Source organism: Rousettus aegyptiacus, unplaced genomic scaffold, assembly GCF_014176215.1.
Source record: "Rousettus aegyptiacus isolate mRouAeg1 unplaced genomic scaffold, mRouAeg1.p scaffold_m13_p_12, whole genome shotgun sequence".
Classification (NCBI taxonomy): Eukaryota; Metazoa; Chordata; class Mammalia; order Chiroptera; family Pteropodidae; genus Rousettus; species Rousettus aegyptiacus.
In genome coordinates, this window is record NW_023416287.1 from 43,076,952 (window position 1) to 43,102,025 (window position 25,074).

The window sequence follows — 25,074 nt, forward strand, 5'->3', positions numbered from 1 at the left end:
TTTTGAAGAGCAGAAGTTTTTAAATACCATAAAACCTAATTTTACAATTATGTTTTTTGTGTGTGCATTGTAATTCTGTTGTCATATCAAGGAAATCCCCAGACTCACACTTTCTGCCCTATTCTTTTCTATCCATTTCGTTCTTTTAGGTTTTACGTTTAGGTCAATATCCATTTTGAGTTAATATACTCCTGAGGTGTAAATCAAAGCTAATTTTTATAACAATAGCCAATGATGTCAGAATAATAATTGAAAACACTAATCTATCCCTACAGATTTGCCATTGTATCTTTGTGGAAAGCTAGTCTTTATGTCTTCTTGTGGACTTTCTAGTGCATTGCATTTATCTGGCTATTGTTATGAAATTATCACTCTATGTTGATTAACTTTACAATAAAATGCAACCAGGTAAAATAATTTTTCCATCTTTGTACTTATTTTCTTAACTTTATAAAAATTTTATTTTATTAGTTTTAAGTATACATTACATTGGTTAGATGTTTATATAGTTTACAAAATAATACCCCTAATTGCCCTTTTTCTCTTCTGGCTCTCAACCTAGCCTTTATATTAATGCTAACTGCATTCCCTATGCCGTGGTCCCTGTCCCCATGACCATCTGTCTGCTACTAGTTTGTACTTCTTCAACCCTTCATCACATCTCCCAGCCACCCATCCTCCTTCCCCTCTGGCTATCACCAGATTGTCCTCTATATTCATGAATCTGTTTTTGATTAGTTTGTTCTTTTTGTGCCTTAGATTCCGCATATAAGTGAAATCATATGGTATTTATCTTTCTCTGTCTGACTTATATTACTCAGCATAATAATCTCTAGGTCCATCCATGTCTTTGCAAATGGTAGGATTTCATTTTTTTAATGGCTGAGTAATGTTCCGTTGTATACGTGAACCATAACTTCTTTATTCAATTGTCTGTTGATGGGCATTTAGATTGCTTCCATATCTTGTGTATTGTAAATTTTGGCACCATGAGTATTGGGGTTCATAGATTTTACGAATTATTGTTTTCAATTTCTTTGGATAAATAACCAGAAGTGCAATTGCTGGGTCAAAAGGAATATCCATTTTTAGTTTTTTGAGAAACCTCTAGATCGTTTTCCATAGTGGCTGTACCAATTTATAATCCCACCAACAATGTATAAGGGTTCCCTTTTCCCTGCATCCTCGCCAACACTTGTTGTTCTTTCATTTATTTATGATAACCATTCTGACAGGTGTCAGGCGATTTTGCATTTTGGTTTAATTTGCATTTCTCTGATGACTAGTGACCTTGAGCATCTTTTCATATATTTTATTGGCCATTTGTATTTCCTTTTGGAGAAATATCTGTTCAGATCATCTGCCCATTTTTTAATTGGATTGTTTTGTTGTTGTTGTTGACTTGTATAAGTTATTTCTATATTTTGGATATTAAATTAATCTCTTATCACATATATCATTAGCGAATATCTTCTCTCAATCAGTTGATTATCTTTTTGTTTTTTTGGATGGTTTCCTTTGCTGTACAAAATCTTTATAGTTTGATGTAGTCCTATTTGTTTATTTGATCTTTTGTTTCCCTTTCCTGGGGATATATACCATAAAGAAATCACTGCAATATCAGAGAGTTTACTGACTACATCTTTCTCCTAGAAGGTTTATGGTTTAAAGTCTTACGTTTAAGTTTTTAATCCATTTCGAGTCTATTATTTTATACAGTGTGAGAAGATGGTCATTTGTTTGTTTCTTCCTTCCTTCCTTCCTTCCTTCCTTCCTTCCTTCCTTCCTTCCTTCCTTCCTTCCTTCCTTCCTTCTTTCCTTCCTTCCTTTCACATGTATCTGTCCAATTTTCTATACAACATTTATTGAAGTGACTGTCTTTACCCCACTGTATATTCTTACCTCCTTGGTCATATATTAAGTGAGCGTATACGTGTAGATTTATTTCTGGGGTCTCTAATCTGTTCCATTGATCAATGTATCTGCTATCTGCTATTTTTATGCCAGTACTATGCTGTTTTGGTTACTGTAGCTCTGTAGTATAGTTTGACATCAGATAGTGTGATACCTCCAACTTTGTTCTTCTTTCTCAAGATTGCCATAGATATTCAGGGGTTTTCATGGTTCCATATAAATTTTAGCATTATTTGTTCCAGCTCTCTGAAAAATGGCATTGGCATTTTGATAGGGATTGCATTGAATCTATAGATTACTTTGGGTAGTATGGCCATTTGAACGATGTTGATTCTTCCTACCCACGAACAGGGTATATGCTTCCATTTATTTGTATCTTCTTTAATTTCTTTTTTCAATGACATAATTTTCTGAGAACAGGTCTTTTGCCTCCTTGGTTATTTTGATTCCCAAGTATTTTATTGTTTTTTGATGCAATTGTAAATGGGATTGTTTTCTTAATTTCTCTTTCTGAAAGTTCATCATTGGTGTATAAAAATGCCACTGACTTCTGAATATTGATTTTGTAACATGCTACTTTACTGAATTCATTGATCAGTTCTAATAGTGTTTCGTGGGATGTTTAGGGTTGTCTCTATATAATATCATGTCATTGGTAAATAGTGAGAGCTTTACTTCTTCCTTTCCAATTCAGATACCTTTTATTTCTCTTTATTGTCTGATTGCTGTGGCTAAGACTTCCAAAACAATGTTGAAGAGGAGTGGTGAAAGTGGGCATTCTTGTCTTGTTCCTGATCTTAAGAAAAACACTTTTAGCCTTTCCCCACTGAGTATGATGTTAGCCGTAGGTTTGTCATATGTAACCTTTATTATGTTGAAGTATGTTCTCTCTATTCCCACTTTGCTCAGAGTTTTTATCATAAATTGATGCTGGATTATGTCAAATGCTTTTTCTGCATCTACCTATATGATCACGTAGTTTTTATCTTTCGATTTGTTAATGTGGTGTATCACAGTAATTGACTGGCAGATATTGTACCAACCTTGCATCCCGGGAATAAATCCAACTTGATCATGGTGTATGATATTTTTATTTTTACTATTTTTATTTTTTATTAAGTTTATTAAGGTAACATTGGTTAATACAGTTATATAATTTTCAGGTGTACATTATCATTTGACATCAATATATTCTATTGTGTGATTACCACACAAAGTCCAGTTTCTCTCGGAAAACATATATTTGACCCTTTACCCACTTCAACTTACTTCCCTTATTCCCCTATATTTGACCCCCTTTACCCTGTCTACCTCTCCCCTCCTCCCTCTCACCCTACCCTCTGATAACTACTAGTCCATTGTCCATATTCCTGAGTCTCTATTTGTCCTGTTCATTTGTTGCTTTTAGGTTTATATCTCACAAATAAGAGCTATCATGTGATTTTCTACTTTTTCAGTTTGACTTATTTCACTTAGTATGATTATCTCAAGGTCTATCTATGTTTTCACAAATGACAGTATTTCATCTCTTCTTATGGCTGAGTAATATTCCATTGTATATATGTGCCACAGCTTCTTTAGCCAGTCATCTATCGCAGGACACTTCGGTTGCTTCCATGTCCTGGCCACTGTGAATTATACTGCTATGAACATCGGTGTGCAAATATCTTTTTGGATATGAGTTTTCAAGTCTTTTCTGTAAATACCCAGTAGTGCGATTGCTGGATCATATGGTAGATCAATTCCTAGTTTTTTGAGGAATCTCCATACTGTTTTCCATAGTGGCTGTACCAATTTGCAGTTCCACCAGCAATGTATGATGGTTCTTTTTTCTCGACATCCCCTCCCACATTTGTTATTACTTATCTTGTTGATTATAGCCATTCTAACAGGTGTGAGATGGTTGGTATCTCATTGTGATTTTGATTTGCATTTCTCTAATAGCTAGTGATACTGAGCATCTTTTCATATGTTTGTTAGCCATTTGTATGTCCTCTAGGGGGAAGTGTGTTTGTTCAGGTCCTCTGCCCATTTTTTGATTGGATCAGTTGTGGTTTTTTTGTTGTTATTGAGTTGTATGAGTTCTTTGTATATTTTGAATATTAGACCTTGTTGGAGATGTCGCTTGCAAATAAATATATTTTCCCATTCGGATGGTTGTCTCTTTACCTCATTGATGATTTCTTTTGCTGAGCAGGAGCTTTTTAGTTTGATGTAATTCCATTCATTTATTTCAGCTCTTACTTCCCTTGCCTTTGAGGTCAAATTCAAAAAATCCTCTTTAAGTCCAAGGTCCTCGAGTTGAGTTCCTATGTATTCTTCTATGCATTTTATTGTTTCAGGCCTTATATTCAGGTCCTTAATGCATTTTGAGTAAATTTTTGTGTGCGATGGTAGAGAACAGTCTAATTTCATTCTTTAGCAGATGGCTTTCCAATTTTCTCAGCACCATTGATTGAAGAGGTGTTCCACTGTATGTTTCTGGCTTTTTTGTTGAAAAATATTTGCCCATATAAATATGGGTTTACTTCTGGATTATCAATTCTATTCCACAGGTCCGCGTGTCTATTTTGATACCAATTCCATGCTGTTTTGATTACTGTTGCTTTGTATTATAATCTGAAGTTGAGCAGAGTGATGCCTCCAGCCTCTTTCTTTTTTCTCAGGATAGCTTTGGCAATTTGGAGTCTTTTTGTTTGTTTGTTTTCTTACACATCTGATGATTTTTTGTTCTATTTTTTAAAAAATACCAATGAGATTTTGATGGGAATTGTATTAAATCTGTGTAATGCTTTAGGTAATATAGTCATTTTAACTATGTTTATTTTTTTCTTTCTAAGAACACAGAATACCTTTCCATTTCTTTGTATCTTCTTCGATTTCTTTTAATAGGGTCTTATAATTTTCATTATATAGGTCCTTCACATGTTTCGTTAAATTTATTGCTAGGTATTTTATTCTTTTTGTTGCAATTGCAAAAGGCATTTTTTTCCCACTTCTTTTTCTGATGCTTCGTTATTAGAGTATAGGAATGCTATGGATTTTTGAATGTTGATTTTGTATCCAGAAACTTTTCTGTATTTGCTTATTGTTTCTAGTATTGTTCTTGTGGAGTCTTTAGGGTTTTTATATAGAGAATCATGTCATCTGCTAATAGAGACAGTTTAACTTCTTTGTTTCCTTTTGGGTGCCTTTTATATCTTTCACTTGCTTAATTGCACTCTCTAGGACCTCCAATGTTATATTGAATAGCAGTGGTGATAGTGGACAGCCTTGCCTTGTTCCTGATCCTAGATGGAAGGTTTTTAAATTTTCACCATTAAGTACAATGTTGGCTGAGGGTTTGTCATAGATGGTCTTTATTATGTTAAGTTACTGTCTTTCTAATCGATTTTGTTAAGTGTTTTGACCATAAATGGATGTTGTATCTTGTCAAAGGCCTTTCTGCATCTATTGATATGATCATATGATTCTTATTTTTTAATTTGTTTATGTGGTTTATCACATTAATTTATTCGTGTATGTTGAACCCTCCCTGTGCCCTGGGATGAAGCCTACTTGATTGTGACGTATAATCTTTTTAATATGTTGCTGTATTAGGTTCCCTAGGATATTATTTAGAATTTTTGCATCTGTGTTCATGAGAGATATCGGTCGGTAGTTTTTTTTTTATGTTAACTTTGTAATATTGGCCTCATAAAATGAGTTGGGAAGTATTGCCTCCTCTTCAATTTTTTGGAAGAATTTGAGAAGAATAGGTATGAAATCTACTTTGAATGCTTGGTAGAATTCACTGGTGAAGCCATCTGGTCCTGGAATTTCACTTTTTTGTAGGATTTTGGTGATTGTTTCAATTTCCATACTGCCGATCGGTCTTTTAGATTTTTCAGAACTTCTTGATTCAGTCTAGTACTGGTCCATTTCTTCTAGGTTATTAAATTTGGTATAATATACTTTTTCATAGTATTCTTGCATGATCCTTTGTATTTCTGCAGTGTCTGTGGTAATTTCCCCTCTTTCATCCCTGATTTTGTTTATTTGTGTCCTTTCTCTCTTTTCTTTAGTGAATCTAGCCAGGAGGTTGTCAATTTTATTAACCTTCTCAAAGAACCAGCTCCTTGTTGCATTTATTTTTTTACTGTTATTTTTGTTTTCAATTTCATTTATTTCTGCTTTAATTTTGATGATTTCTTTCCTTCTGCTGACTTTAGGCTTCATTTGTTCTTCCTTTTCTAGTGTTTTTGAGGTGAAGCATTAGGTTGTTTATTTTGGTTCATTCTTGTTTTGGGAGATAGGCCTGTAATGATATGAACTTTCCTCTTATGACTGCTTTTGCCATGTCCCAAAAGTTTTGACATGTTGTACTATCATTATTATTTGTTTCTATGTATCGCTTGAGCTCTCTGTTTATTTCTTCCCTGACCCAGTTATTCTTCAGTACCATGTTGTTTAATCACAATGTATTTTTGGTTTTTCTTGCTCTCTTTTTGCAGTTGATCTCTAGTTTCAAAGCATTATGATCAGAGAATATGGTTGACAGGATTTCAACCCTCTTATATTTGTTGAGGCTATCTCTGTGTCCCAGTATGTGGTCGATCTTTGAGAATGTTCCACGTGCACTAGAGAAAAATGTATAAGCAGCTGTTTTGGGATGGAAGGCTTTGTAAATGTCAATTATGTCCAGTTGGTCTAATGTGTTATTTAAGGACGTTATTTCCTTACTGATTTTCTGTTTAGTTGATCTGTCCACATCCGACAGTGGGGTATTTAGGTCCCGTATTACGATAGCGTTTTGGTGTGTTTCTCCCTTTAGTTCTGTTAGTAATTGCTTTATGTATTTTGTGGCTCCCTGATTGGGAGCATAGATATTAATATGTATCATGTCTTCTTGGTGTATGATTCCCTTTATCATTGTGAAGTGTCCCTCAGTATCTTTCTTTACCTTTTTTTTTATTTCTAAGTCTATTTCGTCCGATATTAGTACTGCTACTCTCGCCTTTCTCTGAATGCCATTTGCTTGAGATATCATTTTCCACCCTTTTACTCTGAGTCTATATTTTTTCTTTGGAGCTGAGATGTGTCTCCTGGACGCAGCATATGGTTGGGTTTTGTTTTTTGATCCATTCTGCAACTCTGTGCCTTTTTATTGGTAAGTTCAGTGCATTTACATTTAGGGTGATTATTGAAATGTGAGGTCTACTAATAGCCATTTTATTTTTTTCATTCTGGTAGCTTGGTGTTTCCATTGCTTCCTTGTCCTTGTTTTTCTGTTTGTTTTTTTAAAAATTTTTTTTTAAATTTTGGTTGGTTGGTTTTTGTGTTTTTTTCCTTTGGTTCTTCTTGTTTTATGTTATATACTTCAGTTCTGACTCTATGGTGTGTGGTTCCATTTCAAATATGAAAAGATAGTTATATCTATCTATTCATCTATCTGTCTATCTATCTATAGATAGACAGATAGATAGATAGATAGAGTCATCCATTTTCTTCTGTGTGTGCCTTATCTCCTTTCCCCTTTGCGAATTTGGATCTTTGAATCCTCCCCTTTTCAGTCATTGTTATCTCAATTTGTTTCTATGTATGCTAAACATTCATTACTATCTTGCTATAGCAATTCTTTTATTTTTTTAAGCTTGTAATTCCCTGTTCTTAGTGAGGGTTGCACTACTCTGCTTCTATTTTCCTGATAGTCACTTTTACTCCTAATTATGTTTGTTGTTGTTGTTGTCATTTTGTTTTAGGTGAGCTGATCCCTTTCTGTATTTCCTGTAGTCCAGGCCTCATAATGGGGAATTCTCTCAACTTTTGCATGTCTGAAAAGGTCTTAATTTCGCCTTCATATCTATAGGAGAGCTTAACTGGATACATTATTCTAGGGTGGTAGTTCCTTTCACTTAATAGTTTAAATATTTGATTCCATTCCTTTGTGGCTTGTGATGACTGTGCTGAGAAGTCCGAGGATAACCTAATGGTTTTTCCTTTATATGTTACTGTTTTCTTCTCCTTGGCTGCCCTGAAAATTCTGTCTTTGTCATTGATTTTTTATAATTTTAATACAATGTGTCTTGGTGAAGGCCTTTTTGAGTTGAGATAATTGGGTATTCTGCTGACTTCTTGAATTTCAAGCTCCAACTCATTCCTTATTTGTCCTCATTTACTATTGGTCTGAACATGCTTTCTATTCCCTGCTCCTTTTCCTCACCTTCGGTAATGCCCATAATTCTTATGTTTCTTCTCCTGGTGGTATCAGCTAGTTCTTGAATTTCTCTTTCATTATTTTTCATTCTTTGGTTTCTCTCTTTTTCCTTCTGATTTATGTCTAGATTTCTGTCTTTGATATCACTGATCTTTTCCACCATTTGGTTGATTCTATTTCCCAAGCTTGCTATTTCATTTTTCAACTCTTACAGTGTGCTCTTCATCTCCAGAAGATGTATTCTGTTATTTTTGAGGGTTTCAGTCTCCTTGCTCTGCTCATCTAGTTGTTTTTTCAATTCTTAAAATTGTTGTTATGACTCATTTTGGAATTTTCTGAGTTTTTTCAGAAGTATCATACTGATTTCTCTATCATTTAAGTCGCATATTTCTATGTCTGTAAGCTTATTTTCTGGAGATTTTTCTCTTTCTTTCTGAGATGCCTTGTCACCTTGGTTTTCATGGTGTTTAATGGACTATTTCTCTGCCTGGGCATTAATGAAAATGTATTCTGCTGTTTTTCCAGAAAAAAAGATTCATTATGTAAAGGTCTCTCTTTAGCCTGCTGCAAAGAAGACACTTTGGGGGGGGGGGGGTTCTGGTAGATGACGTCTAAGCCTCTTGAATCCCTGCTTTACATAAAGCTTTAAAAATGTCTTTATCCTCTCATAGATATTTAATCACACTCGCTTCCCTCAGTTTCAGTCCCTGTCAGTGTTAGCAACAGTTTCTGTAGCATTTGGTCAGATTCCCCTGTGGCTCCACAGTGTTTGGTCTCGGAGGGTATGGGGGGAGGGGGCCTCCGACTTAGGGGTTGGGGGCTGCAGCTCTGCTTTGGTTTTGTAACCACCACCAGTAAAAATCAACTGTTGTTTTTCTGCCATTCCACTTCTTTGCAGTCTGCCCTGATGACTGGACCCTCCCGCCCTCTGGCCACAGAGAGCTCGCAGCTTTCCCAGGCAGGGCTATTCAGGATACTCACTGTTCCTTCTCCCTTCCCCCTTCCCGTGTAGGGAGCTCTGAGAGGCAGCTTCTTTATTTATCCCCTTCTATTGCCCAACACATGGGGTCCTGACCTTTGGTAGCTCTTATGTGCAGATCTCACACTCAGATGTGTTGGTGTGCAATTTGGATGTTTTTTTGTTGAGTTTTAGAAGTTCAACTTATTATTGTTTCAAGGGGAGAGATCTAGGAATGTCTCTCACTCTGCCATGTTTTCAAAGTCCTCTCCTCTGTCTTTTCAAACCAAGTGAGGACATTTGCCTGGATTTTCACGATAAAATATGAGCTGATATAAAATTCTCAACTTTCACCTCACTTGGTTTGGAAAAATCTCTGGATGTCGACTTCTTCCCCCTTTCCCTTTCCATGGACTGAAATGACAACGATTGAAGTTATTTTGAAACAGAATGCTAAAGATGGAAGGTGCTAAGTTGGCCTAAGTCCCTGAATGACTACATGGAAGAACAGCGTGCAGAGGAACCACCATCAAGCCAAAACACTCATTTTAGACTGTCATATGAGCCCAACATACTTGTTTCTTTGCTCTTTAAACCACTGATATTTAAGGTTTTCTTTTTATAGCAGCCTAACCTAAACTAACTAATCAATTTATTCTGAGATTTAAAGATTTAATGACTTGCCATTTCAAAAATAATATAAGTTAATTGGGTCAAAGAGGGGTTTAGGTTAAGAATCCAGTTCAAAATATAAGCTAAACAAATACTTTAGAACCTCTCTTTAATACTTACTCATCTGTTGAAAATTAGTTTTTCCTAAGGAATTCAAAAAAGTCAGTAGTGAAATTAAGACATTCCTAAGTTGTAAATACTAAACCTCAGCTCACAGTGCTACTTACCTTAGACGACTGCCTTTCATGTGTAACTCATGAGCATCCTCCTCTCATACCCTACAAAGCACAGAAATCTTACTTTATAAATTTGTGTTCCCCAAAATTTGATCACATGAAGCAAAAGTTTTTCCACCTGAAACAATTTTGTACAGGAGGTACACTTTTACCTCTAACTTTCAGGGGGTTTTGGCTAGACTTAAGCATTAAACTGACATCAGATAGATTAACAGGAGACAGTTATACAAACTTTACATGCCATGGGAGCCCTCAAAAGGAAACAAAGACCCAAAGGAATGACAGAACCTACATGCTTTCACATTAAGTTGAACAAAGAGAGAGAGCTGTAGAAAATAATTAATCTCTGTAGGGAGGTTAAAGGGAGATAAGAATTATTTTAACAACGTCTGTTTGTATAGTATTCTCTTGGCTTTGACTCCCTGTAGCATAAATATGTTTGGCATATTCTACCATCCTTCAATTCCAACATAAGGGATCATCCTGATAATTAGGGATTGATAACAAAGTTTTGTATCTCTGGAAGTTATATGCATCTAGCTGAGGTGTGAAAAAATGAAGGGGAAGGAAACATGAAGTTTTCAGTAATATTACTTTCTTTTTTTCTTTTTCTTTTTTCAATTAGGGAAAGATAATGTATTGGATATCATGACAATCTGAAATAGTGTGTAAGTACTTTGCCAAAGCTAGTCATTGAACATATTAAAAAATATGTAAGAATAAAAGTGTTCTACCATAAATGCTGTTTTAAAAATGACAAACTAGGAAATATTGAAATATAATGAGAAGTTTATAAAATGATTAATATTTTATGTCATTAGTTGTTTTATACTAAAAAGAATGTTGACAAACTATGTTAGTGGAAATGGTATGAACTAACATGGTAGATAAGCTCCTAAATTTCTTGCGCATATAACAGTTCGGTGAGAACATTTCTAGTTAGGTAGCTGTTCTCCAAGCTGAAATAAAAAAAAAAAAGCTGAAGTTCCTTTTATATTGTCATTCTGCAATTGTTAACATGTGACTCCCAAAGTTTTTTGTTTTCTGTTGTGTGTGTGTGTGTGTGTGTGTGTGTGTGTGTGTGTGAAAAGGTTAAGTCTGACCAGGAAATGATGCAGACCATATTGTTCCACATTTTATGGGCCAGACTTCAGTCACATGGTTCCATCTAGCAAGCGAGGCTAGGAAATGTAGTCTAACTGTGTGCCCAGGAATAAGAGGAAACCAATGAGGAGCCACTCTACACTATGTACTTCTCTAAAAATCTTCAAAAGCATGATAATTAATAAATGATAAAGAGATGATTGATGAAGAAGATAATCGGCAGCCTTAGATTTTTTTTTTAATAGTTCATTTCATGTTTTAGGTCAAATTTAAGCCCATATACGCATTTTGATTCAGTTCACATTTATTCAAACAGTAGTATCTTCTGCCAATACTTAATTCTTTTATTATCCAAATTTCTGGATACCTTATAAAAAACAAAACATTTCTGTTTATTATCCAAGTACTACTGAATCCATCATGGCAATTCTATTGACTCTTTTATTAACGTAGGATTGTCTTCATAAACTGCAGGATGCAATGAGATTACCAAAATGCCTTTATGTGTTAGACTAAGAAATGAACTGAGACAGTCAGGGCACTACATGCAATTGTTACAAATGTTCTTCTGGAAGGTCAAAAATTCTTCCCATGTGCTCAAATGACTGCTATTAATTTTAGAACTAAATAATTGGCTACTTATTTCTTATCCAAGGTAACAACTTTATTAATAGAATCTACTTGCAGTTAGTAGTTCTATGCGGAGAAAGTAAGAAATGGTAAATTTTTCATTGAAAAAATATTTTTAAAAGGTGGCAGTAAAGACAAGAAAAAAAAAAAGAAAGCTAAAGGAGCAATGCCCTGATGAGTTCTATGACCTTGACCTTAGTGTCACAATGTTTTAGCTAGAAATGTTAACAAGCAATATAATAGGGAAGACTGGGGGCATACTTCTATTAATAAAGAAATGAGCTCCAAATGAAAACCCAGAGAAAAGGCACACAATTGGTTGAGTTTATTTAAAGGGAAAGTGTTCTGCACCATCTTTTTCCTTCTCTTGAGGCTTCCAAGGAATGGCTAGACATGGGGCGAGAAGTTTTGAAGAACAAAGATGGGAATTTTATTGGAATGAAACTGTGAGGAAGTTTTGGATCCACCTCAAATAGTAAGTACATTTTTTTGTGACTGTCTCCTAGATAAGTTGGTGAGAAACGCAAGCGAGCTTTCATCCATCTTCGTTCTTGAGAAGACTAAAATGAAGACATTCAAGGCAGTTCTCAAAAAGTAGAAAATTGTATATTTTATAGCAAAGAATTGGAGTCCACAGGTTACCACGTGGACAAAAAAAAAAAGTGTGTGTGTGGGGGGGGAATTTGGGAATAATATACATAGTGAAGAAAATAGCCTTTAAAGAGACTGACCAATAATTCTTATTGTTTTAAATACAGTTTACATCTCTATGTCTTACATATGTTATGAAGGATTTTCTGCTATCTTTAAATTACATAATTTAATTTAGTGCTTAGGTATTATAAAGACAACATTTTATTAAAAGAGAAAACTAGTTATTTGAGTGTAGTAAATGTTCCCAGATGCATCACCTAACTCTTACTGCACTATCTTAGCCCTTGTTCTAACTTGAAATTCTTAGGCAGTTTTTAGAAATTATCAGAGGAATGAAATCTAAATTCAAGAATACAGTAAAGTATTCTATTATAGGAAATCTTTATTTCTCTTGAGTCTCAATTGGTATCGTTATATAACTTCCAATTTTGCCCTCGATAAATTAAATTACTAAAATTTTCTGAAAGCAATACATTCTCCCATATTCCTTATGTAAACTTCTTTCTGTATATGCTGAAAAGCCTTAGCATGGAAGATCCTTCCACATTTTAGTGGAGTGGCTAAACTCCACTTTCCTTCAAAATACAGTTCAAAACTATGTTGATCATGTTCAGACAGTTAAATGTTTCTCTAACATGGTACCTCAGTACTGTGAGCTCCTATTATTATGTTTCACAGTGTATTGTAATTTTCATGTAGTTTTTCATTTTCTCCCATGGATAAAAACCTCTGAAATAAAGTGACTGGCTGCCTTTTAATGATATGTCCAGAAAAATCATTGTGAGAATACTATTTCCCGTGACTCCTAACATACCAATAAAAGTACACTAATGTTTCAACTTAGAGACAAAAATAAAACAATCATGAAAGAAAATTGTACTATGTTTTCAGGAGAGCATTCTAAATCTTTCTATCATATATCTAATTATGAAGCAATCCTAAAATACAGTAATTTTAATTTCATTATTTTTTCAATAAATTCTTCACTTCCTAAACACACACACACACACACACACACACACACACACACACACTCCCCATAGACTGAATTGTACTTCAACGTGTGAATTGTCTAAAATTCACACGTTGAAGTACTAACCCTCGATGGGCCTTTAGCAAAGAATTAGGTTTAGGTGGGCCAGGAGAGTGGGGCCCTTATCTTGGGATGATTGCCCTTGCAAGAAGAGACACCAGAGAGCTTGCTTGCTTTCTCTCACTTTCCTCTAAGTGAGGACAAGTGAGAAGGCAGCATTCTGTCCTCACCGGAACCTGACCATGCAAGTGCCCTGATCTCAGACTTCCAGTCTCCAGAACTGTGAGAAAATAAATGTCTGCTGTATAAGACACCCAGTCTGTGATATTCTGTTATGGCAACCTGACCTGACTAAATGTACACACTAACTCTATAGCTATATTATAAAATATATGCACATAAACCCATATACACTCTTTAATCTCTAAAAGATTTTTAAATCTCTTTTTATTTCAATTGTATTTTTTTTTCAATTACAGCTGACATTCAATATTACATTAGTTGCAGGTATACAAAATAGTGCTCAGACTTTTATATAACTTATGAAGTGATCCCCCTGATAAGTCTAGTGTCCGTCACTATACGTAGTTATTATAATATTATTGACTATAGACTCTATGCTGTACTTTATGTCCCTGTGACTATTTTATAACTACTAACTTGTCTTCTTAATCCCTTCATCTTTTTCACCTGTACCCTAATCTCTCTTCCCATCTGGCATTCATAAGTTTGTCCTCTGTATCTATGAGTTTGTTTCTGTTTTGTTTATTTTCTTCTTTGGATTTCACATATAGGTGAAATTATGTGGTATTTGTCTTTCTCAGTCTGACTTATTTCACTTAGCATAATACCCTCCATGTTGTCACAAATGGTAAAATTTCATTTTTAATGGCTGAGTAATAGTCTACCACATATATGTACCATATCTTCTTTATCCAGTCATCTTTTGATGGACATTTACATCACTGATTTTTTTGAAGTATCACTTCAGATGCATGTCAAAAGTTAAAAAATATAGAGTATCTGGCAAGAAACTAAATATCTACTTCTCACCATTGAGATCATTAGTCAGTGTCATTTTAAACCCAAATATATAATGTTGTATTTTTCCAAGCTTGTTTTTAACATTTTTAACAGATCCATTATTCATCAAAGTATTACTAAAACTGATCCCCTTTACACAAATTTGTAATTTTAACTGTATTAACTTTTAAAATAAATATAATGTTAATTTAGAAAAGCTCAAACTAGAATTGGAAGTTTACCTCATTGACAAATTCATATCATGTCAATTTTTAGAGACCAAAACAAAACAGAAGCCTTCACATATTATAATACCTATATTCCTCTTGTGGGAAGTGACAAGAATTTTCACTGTGGTACTACTGGACATCACAGCTCACCATCACAAAAGCAATGACCACCAACATAAAGAGTAATAAAAATTCATATTAAAAACTTATTAACAAGAAAATAAAGCATCATTTACTATGTATATTTTTAATCACTGGACTGGCTGGTTCCAGGAGGGGGAGCACTGCGTACCAGGTGGCAGACATTGTACTAGTGTAAGGTACATATATTTTCATTCAATCTTCACAATAATCCTGCCAGATAGATGTTATTATTTTTATTTGACAGAAGAGAAAACTCAAGGAAATTGAGTTACTAACGCTATGATAAAAAATACCAGTAAAACAGGAATATGATAAAACATCTCTCCAATGGTAAACTCTTTTCTACAATTCCACTGGTGCCTACATTAAAAAAACATGTGCCTCTATAAGCACTGACACTTATTTTAAAAGTGTTAAATTCAGTCACATCGATAACAAAAAGTTAATTGGCTTCTTATAAAAGCAAATTAATTTTTCCAGTGAATTAATTATACGCAGGATTAGGGCAGAGATACTTACTCTGGAGGACAAAATAGGAAGTCTAAACTTTAACAAACTTTGATATACATGCTCTTAAAAACAATTACATCATGTGAAACTCAGTTATACTCTAGAGCAGAAATTGTTCAAATTGGGGTGGCTGCATAGTGTAGTGGTTAGTATGTCTGCGTTACATGCAGAAAGTTCTAGGTTTGCGCCCCAGATGGAGCCATGGACCATACTCCAGGTGCGCCTGGCCCCCAGTGCATGCCTCGAAAATGTGGGAGGAGACGCCCTGCCTTCAGAGAGCCAGTTTTTAAGGGGAAACAGTAATATCCATAGGTCAGGGGTGGAAGTGGGGGGGAATTAGAGAGGGGGAAAAATAAGAAATTGTTAAAATAATGCAAACTCAAGAAAAGCTTTATTCTTAAGATATGATAGCTATATATTTTTTATTCATAAAAGAGCTTTTACCACTTTCTTGATAACCTTTATTACATCAAAATGAATTCTTATGTTTATTTTAAGAAATGTTATTTTTAAATTATGTGTTTCTTTGTAATATAATTTTAGAAGTTGCACATTACTTGTCTAAATTAATTCAATCTAGATCATAGAACTATAACCAAGGGTTACCCAGAGATCCAGATTTACCTTTGGATTACAATTTTACAAAGAGAACAATTATTCCAAACAGTGATAAAATTACTTGAGCCTCTACAGTATCCTTTGTCCTCAATGAGAATGTTCATTTTTCTAAAAAGCTTCACTTTTGTAAATTATTGATAAAATGAGCATCAAGTGACCATCATAGCTTTCTTTTTAATTCTCCATTCTGGGCTACTCCATGCAGAAAGTATTAAGTGGTAACAGCTCTGGCCTTTGAGAAGCCAACTTCTTACTGAGAGTCAAACCGCTCCTTTTGTGTTTGCCTCATTTTCAAATTAAGTGATTCACATATTGGACATGTTCTCATGAAACGGTCATGTACTCGGTCTGCCAGTCATTTTCAATTTTCTCTCACATTACACCAATGCACTTTGCTACCGTATCTGTTACTCCACTGAAAATAATCCCATCAAGTCCACACAGTGATCCAGTTTGTCCGCAGTCTGTCGTAACCAGAAAACCCAGCTCGAGGCTGGTGTCCCAAACCCTGCTGCACTCTGTCATTTTGACCAAATAAAACCTAGCCAAAAAATGAGTTTCATAACTTTAAGAAAATTTCAGGTGTGCTAACTCATTAGCCATCATCCGATTAGTCTTTCGTGAGCTCAGCACTGATGACCAGGCGCTGACCCTCTTTACAAATGTTGTTGTCTTGCAGCCCTGAGGCTCTGGTCAGCCAGGTCTGCTATCTGAACCTCTGAATTCACTTTTGTTCCTTTTGCTTCTTTCCATTCTGCCCTCTGTTCCAGGTCCACATGGGAATGAAAGCAGAAAGGGTCTTGTGGGTGCCAGGCCTGGCTGAATCCAAGGACTGGCTGGTGTAAGGTCTGATTGTGATCCAGACCTGTGGCTAGGAATAGGACCCCAGATTTACAATATTACATTAGTGTAGTGGGGCACCTGTGCCTAAAATATGTAAATATACTTCAGCTCATTGTATCATGCATGTGTGTCTGAATGCCACTATTGTACACTACTATGTGTGGAGCTATGCGGTCTCCTGGAACGCAGAAGGGGAGCACAAGAAGGGAAACAAAAGAAAGCGGAGCAGAAGTGCATGCAATATCGCATCCCTCGCAGTAGACCGCACTTCTCCCAATAGAACTGCACTTCCCCCAACAGAATGGTGCTCTGCACAATAAAGTTGCTGCCTGCTATTTCATTCTCGTGTTTGTCTTTTGTGCATTCTTCCAACTGGGTGTTTCACTATCTAACCTTCCCTCCTTGATCAGCTTGGCCCCGACACTTGGTGTAGTTTGCAGGATGAGCTTACTGCTGAGGCTTGGCATAGTTGACTGGATGAGATGTGTATGGCCCCAGCGCTCTGGACAGTTCCCGTTAGGAGAAGTCTCAGGTGGCAGACATGTGGCCCCTGCCTCCAAGTGGTATCCCATGGCTGCGTATCTGGCTACGTGGACGCTTGCAGAAGATTGGGGATGGAGTGAAGCTATGTCTGGGAAGCCTTGGTGATGTTGGAACTGAATGTCCTGAATGCTCACCGGGAGGCAGTGGGTCAGGTGGCCTGGATGTTTCTGGCAGTGCTGCGGCAGGCCAGCCTGGAGGTTCAGGATCATGCTCAATGAGTGCAGCAGCAATAACACCAGGAAGAAGTGCTGGAAAAGCGGCTGCCGGCAGTGGAACATATGCTGCAGGGTCCTGATGGGTCACTGCCATCATCCCAGTCTGGGAGCACACCGGTGGTATTGTGGCAGGCACAGCCATTGATATGGCAACAGGTTGAAGTGGAATAGCCATTAGTCCTGGGGGGGTGGGAGAGGAGGCAAGCTGACAGTGCCCCCAAGATTTAAAAGTAAACCACTTGATCCAGTACACCCCCGTGTAACTCCAGGACCTGATGTAACAGGTACGGCAGAAAGCAGGGGAAATGGTTCTTGGGTGACTGCTTTGGCTGTGGTATGATTGGGTCGAAGAGACTGAATTATCTCTGGAAAAGATGGCTCAGCTGGCCTCCGTAATGGTGATAACCGTCCCTCAGGCAGCGCCTGCAGAATGTGGTGCATACAATGTGGGGTGCAAGTAATCATTCCCTCATTAACTGGCTCATGTCTGCTGCATGGACAGTGTGGGCCGACACAGGTAGCTGCCAGAGACAATGAGCAGATAGACCACGTACTTAGATCTGGTCCAGATAATTCGGGAAATGGGATGTAACAGATCATGTTTCACACCCAGTATACAAGCCCTGATGAAGAGGTATTTACAATCCTTATGAAGGACTTGATTTTGACTTTTGGCCTGGCCAGTACTTTTGGCATCATGGCGGCACTGCTGGCCCCTTAAGTGGATAGATGGATCCACGAGGTCCGCTATGCTAGGTGGGGGATGTGGAAGTGAAACACAAGGAGCATTCCACCCAAGTGCTCTCCCTAATGCCCAATGCACTCCCAGACCAGCCAGTGCACAGATGGAGGCGTGTCCAAAAGTGGTAGTGGAGCTGCACCCAGTCCATTCGACTGTGAAGATGGTGCCACCTGCGGGTGGCAGTGCAGCAGTCCTGTTTGACACGCACCAATTCAGTCCTCACACTGACACTATGAAGAAAGTAGTACTATTAACACCGTTTTACAAAGAACTTTGTAACTTAGGTTAAAGAACTTTCCTAAGGTTATTTAGACATCAAGTGCTATGAAAAATGGAAGCCATATACTTCGGGGACACTTTATTGCAGTTTTTAAAATAACTGTCTCAAGATACAGAATTACTGCGGCCCTCTTGTGGGGGTGGATTGTGTGGGGAGGACAGACCATTTCATTTTTTAAAACCATCTGCAAGACTTCTACATAAAAAATGCTTAGCAGAACCCCAGAACTGAGAATATTACCAGCTGTATCATTTACTGCCCTTAGCCCCTAGGAAAAGGACAGAAACATATGCAGCCTGGAGTATCTTCTACCTCTTTAAAATAATTTGAAGCAAATATGGTGATCGTGAAATGTGTCAATTTCCAAACTTTGGAACCACTTGGTTTATTTATTTACTCATTAGATAGGGTCTGAATGTGGTAGCAGAGTTTCTTCTAGGGTTCTGTCAAGGTCAGGTGGGGCTGTTTCTTGGATTTTTCATGAGAGAATAAATGCTCGTAATTCTGGAAGGGACTTCAAGCACTTCTCTAACCACCTTGGCCTCACAGAGAGTTAAGAGTCTTCTGTGTCGTACAGATGTTTTGATTATGTTGGAACACCTCTCTAAAGGCCAAGAGCCCTCACAAAGTTGAATTTCAGATACTTAAAAACATTTTTATTTTTTTATTTATTTTTTATAATTTTATCTTTATTTTTGGTACAATTTCCTTCTAATTCTTCTATAATAACTTGTAACCTAAAAGTATTGTCTATCATTTTCCAAATACCAAGAATTTTTTTGTTGAGCAGACTAGCAGTGACTATTTTTGATAAAAACGTTGAAAGTTCTCTAACTTCTTAACTAAGCCGAGTTTCTCCATTCTCCAGATTTAACTCCATCACAAGCATACAGACCCAGGAGAACTCCTAATTTCTGAGTACTAAAAAAAGATATTCCTGTTCCAGCATCAAGCCAAGCTGGTTTGGCAATAGCTTTCATATTTATTGTGAAATCTGTTATAAAACCAAGTTAGTCCTGTACTGCATTTGTTAATTACTGACATTCTTCTTCACATATCATAACAAGTTATTTAATTTACTAAAATTGTAATTAGATATGAAGTCAGCAGCCTCAGAGAAGGCTACAAAGTTAGTTTATGCCATTCCATTGTACTCACATTGACACTTAAAACTTAATTTCATTGGAGAACCAATCAAAAATTGCAAAGAACTAAGTAACATAGCAGAAATACCCTTTCATCAAGGAGCAATATGTAAATGACAAGGAGCAATATGTAAATGCTTATGCCATGTGACTTTCTTCAATAGCACACAAAACTCTAGTCTACAGTGACAAACGATAAAAGCCATCAGCAGTAACTTTGTAAAAACCCAAATCTATCTGTGACTTTGTTAAACCAGGTAATCAGCATCTTCCCACAGTTCAATCTTTGTGCCTTCTCATCCTGTCATATTTAGCAACTATTTCAGCTCGCCCCTGGGAAAGTCTGAGTGCTATATGCTGGTCCGAATTCATGACTGGAAATGTCTCTGTATGTTGTCCCAATCGGATATTAACCCAAAATCTGCTCTTCAAGCTTTCTCAGAGGAATGCATGTCCTCCAGAGGGTCCTCTGGGCAGAGGCCGTGGAAGTGGGCAGAGCCGGGATTTCCAGCCCAGCAGCCAAGCAGGTCTCCGTGCAGCAGCAGCTACTGAAGTGTCCTACGTCCCATTGTTTCCCTCCAAGAGGATCCCCCCGAAGCTTCCCCCAAAATAAACATAATTTTCTATTTGATAGGCTTTCATGACAGGTTTTGCCCAAACCTGTGGTGGCTGTCTATAGTCCTCAACGTTGAGATTCAGGAAAGCATGCATTGCCACTGTGTCAGATCCAGGTCAGCAGGCTGTGCGTGGTACTCAACATTATTTTTATAAAACACTCACCGTGACTCCTCACTTGTTCAGTTCATGTAATGGCAACCTCAGCTATCAAGAGTACAGCTGTGAGTTAGGAAGTCAAAGACCCCCCAGGTTGCCGTGACAGCTGCCCTAGGGTTCACTTAAACTCTTGAAAGAATCATTTCAGAACCTATTTGCACTTACAGAGGTACAGTTGTATGTATGTATTGTTTTCTGAGATTTATGAATTCAAATACATAAAATTCACCCATTTAAAATGTACAGTTCATGTCTACTCCTTTGCCTGGTGCCAGGGTCTCGCCAGGGTGCTCAGCCAGGGTAGCAGCTTTCTGGGCATGGCCCAGCCTCATAAATCTGGATGCAGTTACATGCTCTGCAAGCTTGCTTAAGAGCAGGAAGTGCCCCATCGGGAGATTCTTGGTGAGCGCCGGAAGGAGAAACTCCATGCCAAGAAGATGAAGGTGTCTAGGGGGTCTGGGGTCTCCTACTTCCCATGACAAAAATAGTGGGAAACAATGTAGGTCAAAAGGAAAAAAAGGTGTACAATCCAGAGGCCTTCGGTATATTCACATATTTGTAGAAACATCACGACTAATTTCAGAACATTTTCATCACCTCAAACTGAAACCTGTTACTCCTTAGCTGTCAATCCCATTCCTCTAACTTTCAGCTACTAACAATCATTAATTCTGTTTCTATGTATTTTCATTCTGGATATTTCATATAAATGGAATAATATTGTTTTTTTGTGACTGGCTAATTTCACTTAGTATAATGTTTTCTTTACAAGGTTCACACGGTGTAACATGTGTCAGAATTTCCTTCCTTTTTTTGGCTGAATAATATTCCATTGTAGAAAATATTTAATGGAGCATTTTACTTAGCTTTTCATCAGTTGATGGAATTGGGTTGCTTCTATTTTTGACTACTATGAATATTCATGAATAGATTTTCATGTGAGTATTTGTTTCAATTCTCTTGGATATATATACATAAGTATGGCATTGCTAGGTCACATGGTATCTCTAAGGTCAACATTTGAGGAACTGCCAAACTGTGTTCCAAAGCAGCTGCACCATTTTACATTCCTGCCAGCAATGTACAATAATTTCATTTTCTCCATATCCTCACTGATATTTGTTATTGTCTGTTTATCTTTTTATTATAATCATCTTAGTAGGTGCAAAGTGGTATGTCACAGAGGTTTTGATGTCTATTTCTCTGATGGCTGATAATGTTAAACATCCTTAATGATGTTGAGAATTTTCTCGTTAGGCTTATTGGCTATTTATTTGAAGAATGTCTATTCTTCTTTGCCCATTTTTAAATTATTTGTTTTTTTATTGTTGAATTGCAAGAGATTTAAAAACTATATTATGGATATAAGTCTCTTAACAAATATGTGATTTGTAAATATTTTCTCCCATTATGAGATTGTCTTTTCACTTTCTTGATGGTGACCTTTGAAAAACAACAGTTTTTAATTTTGAAGAAATCCATTTTATCTATTTTTCTTTTGTTCATATGCTTTAGTTGCATAAGAAATTGCATAATCTAAGGTTAAGAAGATTTATACCCGTTTTCTTCTAAGTTTTATAGTTTTAGCTCTACATTTATTTTTCATTACTTTTTGTATATGGTGTGAGGTGGGGGTCCGACTTCATTCTTTTGCATACGGATATCCAATTGTCCCAACAATATATACGTGTATATATTGTTGAAAAAACTATTACTTCTCTCAAAATATGTTGAGATCTTAACCCTCAGTACCTCACAATATGACTCTATTTAGAGATAGGACCTTGAAAGTTCATTAGATGAGCCCTAGTCCAATATGATTGGTGTCCTTAAAAGAGGAGGAAACATGGACATACAGATAGACACTAGGGATGCACATGCATCAAGGGACAACCATGTGAGGAGGTAGCAGAAGGGTGGCTATTTGCAAGCCAAGGAGAGAAGCCTCAGGGGAAACAACTCTACCAGCATCTTGGTCTTGGACTTCCAGCCTCCAGAATTGTGAGAAATAAATGTCTGTTGTTTAAGCTATACAGTCTATGATATTTTGTTATGGCAGCCCTAGCTGACTAATACAACTGGGATGAAATGAGTGGACTCAAAAGCGATTGAAAAACAAGAACCTTTTATCTCATACAGCTTGCCCCATGGTGGTATTTCTGTACTTCCTTTCTGTGGCAGCTGCCACTTCCTTTTGCTGTCAGTGGTTTCTCCTCTTTACTAAACTGACATTGCCTGAAAAAAACAGATACCTGTAATAGTTAAAACTGTACCTCTGTGATGTTGGTGAAAATGGTGGAGTAATGGCCTCCCTAAATTATCTCTTCCATAGAAGCAACAAGAAAACTGGGAAAAAATTGTCAAAAATCAACTTACTCAGAACTCTAAAAAGCAGCCAAAGGCTTGCAGCCATATGGGGAGCTGCCAGAAATACAGCTGAATTATGATAAGAGTAGTGAGCTTTGTGGTATTTTAACTTGCTCTCTCCCCCACCACCCCCACCTCAGAAATAACCTTGAAAACGTCAAACTGCAACCATGGTGAAAAACAACAGCCCAGCAGTCACTAAAGATGACAGAATGGGCTTGGAGTTCCTTCAAAACGTCGTTCCAAGAGAACTGTCATTAGTTGACTTGTTTGGATGTTCTCTGGAGGATCCCATTTGCAAGGCTGTCTTTATTTGGCTTGACATGAGGTTCAGAGTACAAAAAGCCTTTCCCCAAGGGCATTTCCTCAAAATATCAAGAAACAATTGTTTTACTTCACAACTGCCTGAAGTGAAGAATAATGCTTAGGATGAACAATAGGCTAGCCAAAAATCTAAAAATGCAAAACTGAGGAATGGGCATCCATAGCACCTTTGAAAAGCTCTAAAATCTTTCTGCAACTCTAGAAGGCCACACGCCTAGGTAGAGTATGTACATGCCTAAGGCTGTGCACATGCTCAGCAAAGACATGAAAGGCCCTCAACTTCAACATCTGGCTGAACTCGAGGCTCTACGCAAGCAGGAAGTGAAAGATAAGGTAGAGTTGTCCATTGCTAGGCTGAGTGTTAAAGGTTTGTACACACAGAGAGCCACTCAGCATGTATTGGGAGACTTATTGGTCCCATATTTTTATTTTTTTATTTGAAAATTTCCCCCCAGCTTTATTGAAATATAACAGACAATTAGTTGCTTGTATTTATATTATATGATTCAATGATTTTTTAAAATTATAATCAGCATACAATAATATACCAATTTCAATTGTATAGCCTAGTGACCAGAGATCTGCATAACTCACAAAGCAATCACCCCACTAAATCTCTTCCTCCTTCATCCCCCTTACATATTTATTATATTATTAACCATCTTCACAATGGTATATTCTACATCTCCATGTCTATTCTGCAACTATCCATTTGTATCTCTTAATAACTTTGCCTTCTTTTTTGCCATCCCTCCCAACCCGCCTCCCATCTAGTAGCCCTATGAGTTTATGTCTGCTTTTGTTGTTGTTGTTTATTTTGTTCTTTAGATTCCACATGTATGTGAAATCATGTGATATTTGTCTTTTTCTATCCAACCCATTTCATTCAGTGCAATACCCTCTAGGTCCATCAAGGACATATTTTTTTCCATCCCCTTTCTTTTATCCATGTGTGTCTTTTAAACTGAAGCGAGTCTCTTATAGGCAGCATATGTAGGAGTCTTGTTTTCCTACCCATTCAGCCATTCTGTCCTTTGGTTGGAGCACTTAATTCTTTTTCATTTGAGGTGTTGTTGATAGGAATGTGGTTATTACCATTCTTTATTCCTGTTTTTGATATATGTCCTTTTCCTTTTTTAAGAAGTTCCTTCAACATTTCCTGTAATACTGGCTTGGTGTTGATAAAGTCCTTTAGCTTATTTTTGTCTGGGAAGCTCTTTATCTATCCTTTGACTCTAAACAATAGCTTTGCTGGATAAAGTATTCTTGATTGTAGATCCTGGGTTTTCATTATGTTGAATACGTTGTGCCAAGCCCTTCCGGACTGCATAATTTCTTTTGAGAAATCAGCTGCCAGTCTTATGGGTGCTCCCTTATAGGTAACTAACTGCTTTTCTCTTGCTGCTTTTAAGATTGTCTCCTTGTCATTAACCTTTGGCATTTTAATTATGGTGTGTCTTTGTGAGGGCCTCTTTGGATTCCTTTGTCTTGGTACTCTCTGAGCTTCCTGGGGTTCTATGTCTATTTCCTTCACCAGGAGAGGGAAGTTTTCCATCATTATTTCTTCAAATAGCTCTTCAACGTTTTGTTTCCCTTCAGGTACCCCTATGTCATGGATATTTTTACATTTAAAAGTGTCTCATAGGCTGCTTAAATTATTATTATAGTCTTGGCTTCTTTTCTCTTGCCATTCTGATTGGGTGTCCTTGGCTTCCCCATCCTCTATATTGGTGTTTCTATCCTATTCATCCACTCTGTTTATTCTCTCTAATATACTATTCATCTCAGATAATGTGTTCTTGACTTCTGACTGGTTCCTTTTTATAATTTCTATTTCCATTTTTATGTTTTTTTTTATCTCCTTGTTAAAGTTCTCACTGAATTTATGTATACTTCCCCTAAGTTCATTGACCATCTTT

General features: G+C 36.7%; 1 long non-coding RNA gene across 3 annotated transcripts in view; it reads left to right on the top strand.

The window, feature by feature from the left end:
- The window catches only part of LOC107499917, a 45,654-nt gene extending 28,554 nt beyond the window's left edge, over nucleotides 1–17,100 (top strand). For 2 of the 3 annotated variants that reach the window (XR_001594402.2, XR_001594403.2), the window contains 3 exons: nucleotides 10,602–10,644; nucleotides 12,083–12,185; nucleotides 16,693–17,100. This is a non-coding gene — a long non-coding RNA (uncharacterized LOC107499917). Of the gene's footprint in view, nucleotides 1–10,601; nucleotides 12,186–16,692 lie in introns of all 3 variants that reach the window. The other variant, XR_001594401.2, reaches the window with a different exon arrangement.
- Nucleotides 17,101–25,074: the final 7,974 nt, after the last annotated feature.